This window comes from Neoarius graeffei, chromosome 3, assembly GCF_027579695.1.
Source record: "Neoarius graeffei isolate fNeoGra1 chromosome 3, fNeoGra1.pri, whole genome shotgun sequence".
In the NCBI taxonomy this organism is placed as follows: Eukaryota; Metazoa; Chordata; class Actinopteri; order Siluriformes; family Ariidae; genus Neoarius; species Neoarius graeffei.
In genome coordinates, this window is record NC_083571.1 from 101,391,808 (window position 1) to 101,400,451 (window position 8,644).

At 43.5% G+C, this 8,644-nt stretch overlaps 1 long non-coding RNA gene across 1 annotated transcript; it reads left to right on the forward strand.

Annotated features, from left to right (window-relative positions):
* Positions 1-1,004: 1,004 nt before the first annotated feature.
* LOC132882989 (uncharacterized) lies at positions 1,005-6,139 on the forward strand. Its single transcript, XR_009654268.1, has 3 exons — positions 1,005-1,102; positions 1,682-1,790; positions 5,855-6,139. It is a non-coding gene; the product is annotated as an uncharacterized LOC132882989 (long non-coding RNA).
* The last annotated feature ends 2,505 nt before the right edge of the window (positions 6,140-8,644 follow it).

Genomic DNA, 8,644 nt, shown 5'->3' on the forward strand with positions numbered 1-8,644 from the left:
ATGTGAAATGTTGTGTAGCAGTTCTCGTCTCATCTCATTATCTGTAGCCGCTTTATCCTGTTCTACAGGGTCGCAGGCAAGCTGGAGCCTATCCCAACTGACTACGGGCGAAAGGCGGGGTACACCCTGGACAAGTCGCCAGGTCATCACAGGGCTGACACATAGACACAGACAACCATTCACACTCACATTCACACCTACGCTCAATTTAGAGTCACCAGTTAACCTAACCTGCATGTCTTTGGACTGTGGGGGAAACCGGAGCACCCGGAGGAAACCCACACGGACACGGGGAGAACATGCAAACTCCACACAGAAAGGCCCTCGCCGCCCACGGGGCTCGAACCCGGACCTTCTTGCTGTGAGGCAACAGCGCTAACCAGTACACCACCGTGCCGTCTTGTGTAGCAGTTGTGGGTTTTTTTGTTTGTTTGTTTGTTTTGCGTGTGTGTACGTGTTACAGGTGATCAGTGGCCATCTGGGCTGGGTCAGGTGTTTAGCTGTGGAGCCTGGAAATCAGTGGTTTGTTAGTGGATCTGCAGACAGGACCATAAAGGTATGGGTTCTGAATCTCATCTCATCATCTCTAGCCGCTTTATCCTGTTCTACAGGGTCGCAGGCAAGCTGGAGCCTATCCCAGCTGACTACGGGCGAAAGGCGGGGTACACCCTGGACAAGTCGCCAGGTCATCACAGGGCTGACACATAGACACACAACCATTCACACTCACATTCACACCTACGGTCAATTTAGAGTCACCAGTTAACCTAACCTGCATGTCTTTGGACTGTGGGGGAAACTGGAGCACCCGGAGGAAACCCACGCGGACACGGGGAGAACATGCAAACTCCACACAGAAAGGCCCTCGCCGGCCACGGGGCTCGAACCCGGACCTTCTTGCTGTGTGGTGACAGCACTAACCACTACACCACCATGCCGCCCTAAGCATAGTCTTAAAACAGGATATTTAATATAGACTGTCATTTGTGTTTTTTGTAGGTTTGGGACATTAGAACTAAAAATAACGTCCACACTCTGACTGGCCACACCAACACAGTCACCACGGTGAAGTGTCAAAGTGTCGAGCCTCAAATAATCACAGGTAAACATCTACTTCCTCTCGTTACATACGTCTCTTTTAGTACAATGAGGTGACTGTTTGTGTTCAAATGTAGATTTTAGAGCAGGGATGTGTGATGAGATTGTGAGATGTTATGTCATAATACGTATCGCTGGTATTCAGTAATAATTTTTCTACAAATATCATTCTTGTGGCTGTTCAAGAACGGATTTCCACTGCTTTGGTTCTGTTACTAAAATGGCTAAAGTTATGTGACTGCTTTTAAGGACAAATTCTGTGTAAAGATCCTGAGAGACTGAATGATAAAATAGAAATATGTAAATCTTTCACTTAAAGTGGTGAAAATGTGGGTTAATGGTTCAAAACGCCAGCTGGTATCGTCTCTGTGGTGTGAAGAGTCGAAGAACATGCTGTGCTAAACCTGTTGAAATAAAGAGTCTTGTTTATTCGACATTTTAAGGCTGGGTTTTTTTGAGATGGAGAGGGAAATGGAGAGAAAGGGAGATAGAGACAGAGAGGGAGATGGAGAGAAAGGGAGAGAGAGACAGAGACAGTTTAATACTCATTAAACTGGTTGTTTTTGTTGCTGCGGTGTTCCAGGGAGCTATAACACCACCATCAGACTGTAGGATCTGATCACTGGGAAGATGAGAGCCACGCTGACCAATCACAAGAAGTCTGTGGGAGCACTGGTGCTGCATCCGTGACAGTAAGCATCACATTAATGAGACCAGTGTTGTAGTCGAGTCACTAAATCTCGAGTCCGAGTCCAGTCTCGAGTCCCCAGTGTTCAAGTCCAAGTCATTAAAGAAAATTTCGAGTCGAGTCCGAGAACAAGACTCCAACCGCACCATTTGACGATGGCTGTTGCTGCCTTTATGTGAAAGCGTCTCTGCTGCTGTGTTGGACTAACGTTCCTGCCCCACTGACTGCCCCATTTTAGTTAACAGGCTACAGATAAAAAGCTTGTTCATCGCTTAGCAAGCCCTGCCCACTATCAGCAGAGCAAATAACATGAGAGAGGGTTAACACTAGCTAGTTCATTGCTCAGCAAGCCCCGCCCACTATCAACAGAGCAATGAACATAGCATGTCACTTCCTTCTCTGGGTGGAGTCTTACCAAATGACGATTGAAGTTCGAGGTTGTCCCCGTCGTCTCCTCGATAGTTCTTCTACATATGGAACATGTAGCAGTGCATTTTTTTCCCACTGCACGAGAAGTCTGTATAGGCAAAGCGGACGATCCTAGCGGCTTCTCTCCAGGTATTTTAGCACCATTAACATTAGTTTGTTCCTGAACATGACATATGAACAGGTGAATGTGCATTCTCTTGGATAAAATTATTATAAAAATTAATATAGATATAAATATCTTAAGCCAAATTATTATGGCATGTTACAAAAAAAATAAAGAAAAAATCAGAGTCCTCGTCTCCAGTTTACGAGTCCGAATGCAGTTAATGTACGAGTCCAAGTCACGAGTCCTTAAAATGAGGGCACGGGTTGGACTCAAGTACTACAAGCCTGAATGAGACAGAAAAACATGGATATATTAATAATAATGTTATCAGTTTGTTATCAGATATTTGTAAAATATCTATATGTTGGCAATTACCACTGTGTGGAAATGATTTATCTCAGCAAAAACATGGCAAATTAATTATTCACAGCTATTATTATTATTATTATTATTATTGGCAGGGTGATATTTATACTTACATTTAATTTTTATAATAATTTTGTGCAACAGCAAGAAGGTCCGGGGTTCGAGCCCCGTGGCTGGCGAGGGGCTTTCTGTGTGGAGTTTGCATGTTCTCCCCGTGTCCGCGTGGGTTTCCTCCGGGTGCTCCGGTTTCCCCCACAGTCCAAAGACATGCAGGTTAGGTTAACTGGTGACTCTAAATTGACCGTAGGTGTGAATGTGAGTGTGAATGGTTGTCTGTGTCTATGTGTCAGCCCTGTGATGACCTGGCGACTTGTCCAGGGTGTACCCCGCCTTTCACCTGTAGTCAGCTGGGATAGGCTCCAGCTTGCCTGCGACCCTGTAGAACAGGATAAAGCGGCTAGAGATAATGAGATGAGATGAGAATTTTGTGCAACAGAATGCACATTCACCTGTTCATACGCTAAGTTCAGGAACAAACTAACGTTAATGGCACTAAAATGCCTGGAGAGAAGCGGCTAGGATCGTCTGCTTTGCTTTACAGACTTCTCGTGCAGTGGGAAAAAAATGCACTGCTATGTGTTCCATATGTAGAAGAACTATCGAGGAGACGACGGGGACAACCTCGAACTTCAATCGTCATTTGGTAAGACTCCACCCAGAGAAGGAAGTGACACGCTATGTTCATTGCTGTGTTGATAGTGGGCGGAGCTTGCTTGCTGAGCAAAGAACTAGCTAGTGTTAACCCTCTCTCATGTTATTTGCCCTGTTGATAGTGGGCGGGGCTTGCTGAGCGATGAACAAGCTTTTTATCTGTAGCCTGTTAACTAAAATGGGGCAGTCAGTGGGGCAGGAACGTTAGTCCAACACAGCAGCAGAGACGCTTTCACATAAAGGCAGCAACAGACACCGTCAAATGGTGCGGTTGGAGTCTTGTTCTCGGACTCGACTCGAAATTTTCTTTAATGACCTGGACTTGAGGTTTAGTGACTCGACTACAACACTGGTATTAAAAAAAAAAAAGACTTAATAATATTACTATTATATTCCAGATGAGCGACAATAGCATCTGTACATTTAAGACTACGACTTAGCAGGATATACAATTTCCTAATGCTAAAGAAATGAAAACATTTTATAGAGGTATGTTAGACCTGAATGGAAAATCATGATGAGTGAAATCATAGAATATACTCATTTTGTTAAAGTCTGAAAGTCTTGAAAAATAAACCTGTAAAGGAATTTCTGTTATTAACTAAGAATCCATAGCTTTAAAATAAAAATAAAAATAACTAAAAAAACCCCACACAACAACACACCAGGGATACCTCTGGATCCCCTGAAATATACCATCACAGTATATTAAAAAGAAAGGAAAAAAAACGCATAAAGGCCAAATCACAAAATCTTTATTGTAAGGGACAAAATTAAGTTCAGTACAACAGCCATGTGACTCCACTATGAGAGATGATTAAGAAAAAGGACAGCACTGTTAGAAAAAGGAGCTGATTCTTGGCTTTTTCTCAGGCAATGCTAAAGTGTTGAAAGTAACTGAGAGTGGCTCCTAAAGCCCAGCTGGCCTCCACATTGTTCAGCTTTTTGGTCAACTATTAAAAAAAGAAAGAAAAGAAATACGACATTAGTGATGAGTCTTCTGTATTAGACCATGGAAATTATTCTCACATGAACACAGATCATAGAAATAACCTATACTTGAACTATGTTAAAGGAGAACTGAAGTCATTTTTAAACTTGCTTTATTTTTTAATTAACGTGTTATTCAATTACGTTTTCGGTTTTAGTAACCTTATATCGTGACTTGTATTGGCAACTAATCGCAATTAAAAATTATCGTTATCGGCCTATTCGGTTTTTAGCCGTGTTGAATTTAGTTCGTTTGGTCCACGGCAGGCGTCACTTATCCGCGCGATCTTCACGAGACTTCAAAACGTGAAGTGTCAGCCAGGTGTCAGTGCCGCCATTTTGAAAACTGTTTTCCAAAAGAAATATTGCACAAAAACGAGTTTAAATGACGATTACTGCTGACTTTTTTCAAACTTTCCTGACTGCTATCAAAACAAACAAAACTTCCGGCTTGATTACATCAGCATTCGAAAGAGGGCGCGCGCGTCTTTTGGCTGAGGACTACAGTTGACTTGATAACTTTAGGACTGCAGTTGTCATGAACAGTTTTGCACTCAAGTTTCCATCAATTGAAGTTATAACATCAACGAAACTGACTTCATGTTAAAACTGTTAATGTTATCATGTCTGTTGTCGCCCAAATGAGGATGGGTTACCTTTTGAGTCTGGTTCCTCCTGAGGTTTCTTCCTCATGTTGTCTGAGGGAGTTGCCACCGTCGCCACAGGCTTGCTCATTGGGGATAGATTAGGGATAAAATTAGCTCATGGGCGGCACGGTGGTGTAGTGGTTATCGCTGTCGCCTCACAGCAAGAAGGTCCGGGTTCGAGCCCCGTGGCCGGCGAGGGCCTTTCTGTGCGGAGTTTGCATGTTCTCCCCGTGTCCGTGTGGGTTTCCTCCAGGTGCTCCGGTTTCCCCCACAGTCCAAAGACATGCGGGTTAGGTTAACTGGTGACTCTAAATTGACCGTAGGTGTGAATGTGAGTGTGAATGGTTGTCTGTGTCTATGTGTCAGCCCTGTGATGACCTGGCGACTTGTCCAGGGTGTACCCCGCCTTTCGCCCGTAGTCAGCTGGGATAGGCTCCAGCTTGCCTGCGACCCTGTAGAACAGGATAAAGCAGCTAGAGATAATGAGATGAGATTATTATTGGGCAGCTTGTATCTGAGGCGCTGTAACTTCGTTCCTTCCTGTTTAGTGTAGATACACGTTCGCCTCAGTATCTCCGGACAACATCAAGCAGTGGAAATTTCCGGAAGGGAACTTCATCCAGAATCTGTCGGGACACAACGGCATCATTAACACGCTCACAGTGAACTCAGATGGAGTTCTGGTTTCTGGATGTTTGCACTTTTTTCTTTCCTCTCCCTTTGGCTTATAGCTAGACATTGAGTTATGCACGATCATCTCAGGAATGAAAAATATCATTTTATAACATCTTTTCACTCCTTCTTTTTCTCCCTGTTCAGCCGATAATGATGGGACAGAAGGACGGGGTACAATTTCCAGCAGATCCACACGGCCGTGCAACCCAGCTCTCTGGACAGTGAGTCGGGGATTTTCTCCTGCGTGTTTGATCACTCCGGGAGTCGTTTGATCACGGCTGAGGTGGACAAAACCATCAAAATGTACAAGGAAGACGACATGGTGATGCACTGTTTAAAAAAAAAGAGAGAAAAAAAGGCTTCTCCAACTTAAAAATGTTTAGTGACCCATTGCACCTAAAATTTTTGGTTGGCTCAGTGGAAGTTGTGTAAGCCTCTTGTTGTTGTGCTAATGACGTCTTAATGTATACTCAAATTGAAATATAATATTCTGTCAATTAAATGTTCTATGTTGACCAAATGAGAGTTATTCAATTTTGAATTGGAAAAGCCATTTCTGTTTAGCTTCCATAATTAGACAAATAAACATCTTAAAGTTGATTAGGGTACAAGTTTTGCATTTTACTCAAAATTCAAATAAATTGCAGACAATATTTGGTAAACTTTTAATCTGTATGAACTTTTCAAGCATGTTAAAGGGTTAAGTGCAACATTTCATCTGTATTCCCATCTCATTATCTGTAGCCGCTTTATCCTGTTCTACAGGGTCGCAGGCAAGCTGGAGCCTATCCCAGCTGACTACGGGCGAAAGGCGGGGTACACCCTGGACAAGTCGCCAGGTCATCACAGGGCTGACACATAGACACAGACAACCATTCACACTCACATTCACACCTACGGTCAATTTAGAGTCACCAGTTAACCTAACCTGCATGTCTTTGGACTGTGGGGGAAACCGGAGCACCCGGAGGAAACCCACGTGGACACGGGGAGAACATGCAAACTCCACACAGAAAGGCCCTCGCCGGCCACGGGGCTCGAACCCGGACCTTCTTGCTGTGAGGCGACAGCGCTAACCACACCACCACCGTGCCGCCCTAAGTGCAACATTGTACATAAAATATACAACTGCTGCACTGTAGTAACAAAATATGTAATGTCACCTATCCATCCATCCATCATCTGTAGCTGCTTATCCTGTGCAGGGTCGCAGGCAAATTGGAGCCTATCCCAGCTGACTATGGGTGAAAGGCGGGGTACACCCTGCACCACAATGTTGCCAGGTCATCACAGAGCTGACACATAGAGACAAACAACCATTCACACTCACATTCACACCTACTGTCAATTTAGAGTCACCAGTTAACCTAACCTGCATGTCTTTGGACTGTTGGGGAAACCAGAGCACCCGGAGGAAACCCACGCGGACACGGGGAGAACATGCAAACTCCACACAGAAAGGTCCTTGTCGGCCATGGGGCTTGAACCCAGAACCTTCTTGCTGTGAGGTGACAGTGCTAACCACTACACCACCGTGCCGTCTCCCTAAAGGTAACAACTTTATTGGAAAATCAAATGTCTGCTTTAAAAAAAATTAAAATATACTGATAACTTCAGTCAAAAGGTCAGGGGCGTTGCTCAACATAAACCTCTACTGGGGCCTTAAGTGTACCTTTACTATACTTAAAACAAGTTCCCAGTGGAGCTTCAAAGTAGCCTTGTCTTTTGGAAGCTCTGAGATGTCATGTAGATTATAAAGTTCATTGTTGAAATCAGGGTCTTCATATTGGATAACAAAATCCAATATCGCTCATCTCTCATATATACACACACCATTCTCAGAAAAGTAATGCAATAAAAACAAAAATTCATGTGAACCTTTATTTAACTGACAAAAGTACAAAGAAAAGATTTTCAATAGTTTTACTGACTGACTTAATTGTATTCTGTAAATATAAACAAATTTGATGTTAAGTTAATATTTGATTCCTGCAACACACTCAAGAAAAGTTGGGACAGATGCGTTATTACCATCTCTATTACATCAACTTTCCTTTTAATAACACTTTTTAATCATATGGGATCTGAGGATACCAATTGTTGCAGTTTTGCGATTGGAATTTTTCTTGCTGGGTACGACACGGCAGCTGCTCAACAGTCCATGGTTGCTGTTGTCTGATTCTCCTCTTCATGATGCGCCATACATTCTCAATAGGAGACAGACCTGAATTGGCAGCAGGCCAGTCAAGCACACGCACTCTATGTCTACGAAGCCACGCTGTTGTAACCCGTGCAGGATGAGGCCTGGCATTATCCTGCTGAAATCAGCATGGACTTCTCAGGAAGAGACAGTGACTTGATGGCAACATATGTCTCTCTAAAATCCCAGTATACAACTCTGTGTCAATGGTAGGTTCACACACATGCAATTCACCCAGAGATCACCTTTCTCTGATAACAAACTGGATGGTCATGTTCACCTTTGGCATAGAGAACTTGTCATCTGGCTTTGCTGAATACAAGCTGAAATGTGGACTCATCTGACCACAGCACATCTTTCAGTCCATCTGAGATGAGTTCAGACCCAGAGAAATCAGCATTCTTTCTGCATACAATTGATAAATGGCTTCCTCATTGTGTAATACAGTTTCAGGTTGCATTTCTGGATGCAGCGGTGGACTCTGTTAAGTGACAGTGGTTTTCCGAAGTACTCCCAAGCCCATGTGGCTATATTTGTCACATTAGCATGACAGTTTCTCAGGCAGTGGCACCTGAAGCCCCGAAGGTCGAACACATTCAACAGTGGTTTCCAACCTTGCCCTTTACAATCTCCGAATTCTCTGAATCGTTTCACGATATTATGTACTGTAGATTTTGAAAGACCTAAAATATCGCATTGAGAAATGTTCTTTTTGAATTGACCGACAGTTCTCT